We start from the raw sequence: 3,138 nt of genomic DNA on the forward strand, positions 1-3,138 counted from the left end.
GGTTTTAAACAAGAAGAAATGTATGATCTTGAACTTGTGTTAAAAAAAAACGCACCTGCAGATACTCTTTGGAAACAATGGTATTTAAAAAAGAACCGAGGGGAGTTTGTCAGCATGAATCTATAGTGAGATAAAAGCAAATGTAATCCCAAGTTACTCTATTACAAGGATAGCCTATCAAATGAGTATAGCAATGGCTCTGCTCTACTCTGAGGTGAGACCACACCTAGATAAGTGTTCAGTTCTAGGCGCGATGCTCTATGTGAACTAGAAGCCCAAAGCACATTCCTTTATTCCTTTGAAAATAGTCTAATGATTGCTCTGTATGTTCCCTAGAGTATAAAACCAGAACCAATACATAGAAGTGACAATGTGCCAATCACTTGAAAGAACCTTCTAAGTAATTGGGTGCTCAAAGAATGTGCCGTTCCACAAGGTAGTCTATTCTAACTTGATTATTGCACATCTTCTATGTGCCAGCTGCCAGGCCCTCTACTGGAGAGACAGACAACAGTGGGCAGCACAAGCAAAACCCCTGCCATCTTTACAATTACAGTAGTTTTCATAAATGCTGTGATATGCTATAGCATTTTTTTCATAGAAGTTTGTTTACATATATTTATGTATTTATATATTTATGTATATATATTAATATATATAAATAAAATCAGGGATATGTGACCTAGTTGAGCTGGGGGCAAGGTCTAATCAGTAAAGATTTCCCATTAGTTATATTGAAGCTAGGACGTGAAAAAATTAGACATTAGTGAGGTAATTGTATTGGTAAATACTTCAGCAGAGGGAAAAATATGCATGAAGGCTCAGAGTGGGAGAGAACATGTATCACCCTTTCAATAAACTTGAAGAACTTAAACTTAGCTGGAACTTACTAGGGAGAGACAAAGTGTTTGCAAAAGATTAATAAGGTGGAAGAATGGGAAGAATGAGTCCTCCTCAAGAGGGGGTTTGGATTTAATCATAAAATTAAAGTGAAGACATTCAAACTGATTTCAGTAAGAGTGACAGGATATTCTTTAAGAAGATTACTTGGGGGTTATAAGGTGGTAAAACTAGAAGCCGAGAGATTGAGGTTGAGTAGTCCACTTGAGTATATGGCGGCCTGCACTAAAAATAACGGGTTTTGACAGAAGGGGATAAGGAAGAGTTAGTTAGTGAAGGAGAAGAAACTGTCTGAAAATGATTTCTGCGCCGGGCAGCTGGGTAGGCATTAAGACCATTCCGTCAGAAAGGAAACCCCAGAGTAGACATGGATAGCGTGTATGTGTGCATCTGTGTGTACTGTGTACAAGAGGTAGTCGTTTACATTTGTGCATGCTAAGGAAGCTTGCAAACTATGCAAGGGAGAGAAACTATGGCACCTAAAAATATGAGCCTGAGGCTCAGGAGACAGCTCTGGGTTAGAAATTTGCAGGTCATCTACATACAGAGAAAAAAAAACAACAACCAGCAAATAGATAAAGAAACCCAGGGCAATTCTGTAGCGAGAGGGCAGCAAATCTCTGATACAGACAATGAAGCAGAAACCTGAGGAGACTGTGGAGAAGGGCCAGAGAGGTTAAGAAGGAAAACTGGCAAGGGGATGTCACAAAACCAAGGTAAGAGGGATGCATGGAGAGAGTGGGGCAGCCAAGTTACAGCCTTCTTCCCAAAGGGAAGTTAAAGATTGAAAGACATGTTGGAATTAGTAAAAAGGTCATGGGTGAGTTTGGTGAGAGCAGTTTCATGGGGTCAATGAACTTAAATGCTAGATTGGAATATGTTGAGCAATGGGAGTCAGGGGAGGCAACTCAAAAAGGGGATAAGAGAATCACAGAGGAAGGACAGGATTTCTTAGTAGGACAGAGATTTGGCATTTAGATGCTGGTGGAAAGAAGCCAGTATTATGTTGGAAGAATAAATTGTAGCTGTACTGTTTCATCAACTCCGAAAAATGTTGAAAACTGAAACAGAATATTTTTTATTTTTATTTATGATAGTCACACAGAGAGAGAGAGAGAGAGGCAGAGACACAGAGGGAGAAGCAGGTTCCATGCACTGGGAGCCCGACGTGGGATTCGATCCCAGGGCTCCAGGATCGCGCCCTGGGCCAAAGGCAGGCGCCAAACCGCTGCGCCACCCAGAGATCCCCAGAAAAGAATATTTAAAAGAGCAAGACTCTTGAAAGACAGAGGTAATATAATATAGGGTATAAATGGAGAGTAGCTTTTAATGGGAAGGGAAACGCAAAAATATAATGGAAATGCTCCCAAGAATCCTGAAGGACCGCTTGCCAATAATGGTGGGTGCTATTCCACGGTGTTCAGAAATGTACATCCCCTCCCCAAACCTCGAGAAGCAATAGAGCAGAATGGTCACGGGAACCACTGACCTGGGTTTCTATATGAGCTCCACCCTGAAATGGAACTTCAGGGCAAATTAGAAAAACTTGTGCCTTGGTTTCCTACTCACTTGTTTCAAGGATAAAGTTAACAACTGTAAAGGGCTTAGAACAGTCCCTGACACAGTTCTATTTAAATGTTCATTGTTATTTTATTAGTTTTTTTTATTATTAAACCTGCTAAGTATCATGAAAACTAGGACTAATGTGACTCCTAGTTTTATCTGCTCTTATGCCATGAGTGTCTTAACGGATAACCCTCAAAATCAAGCTATCCTTAAACGCTATAGAAATGTCCAATTAAAAGATGGTTTCAGATATTAAAAGAAACTTATCAGTATGAGAAAACTGTAGCCTAAGCTGCTTTAAAGTGTAAAAACCCAAAACTTCAGTAAAATATAAGCCAAAGACAATAATTTATATTTTGTATTTTGAGGAGCTATTATGAAAAAATGAGTTTACTCAAAAGAAGGCACATCTTTGAGGAAGTTACTAATGCCATTACCTTCACTTCTACAAGTCTGTTCTAATGACAAGAGACAGAACAATTAGGAATGGTATGTTAATATTTTTTTTTAATGTTCAGTCAGGTGGGAGCATGTTTATCAAAAAAATGAGGAATAAGGATCAAATTTTTAGATAATGCTTTGACATATGGAAAGATACCGGAAATTGAACTTCAGCTCCACTAGGAGGCATTATATACCAAAGTGTTTGAAACCCTTCAGACAGGTTGGTCA

The sequence above is a fragment of the Canis lupus genome, chromosome 32, assembly GCF_011100685.1.
Source record: "Canis lupus familiaris isolate Mischka breed German Shepherd chromosome 32, alternate assembly UU_Cfam_GSD_1.0, whole genome shotgun sequence".
NCBI lineage: Eukaryota > Metazoa > Chordata > Mammalia > Carnivora > Canidae > Canis > Canis lupus.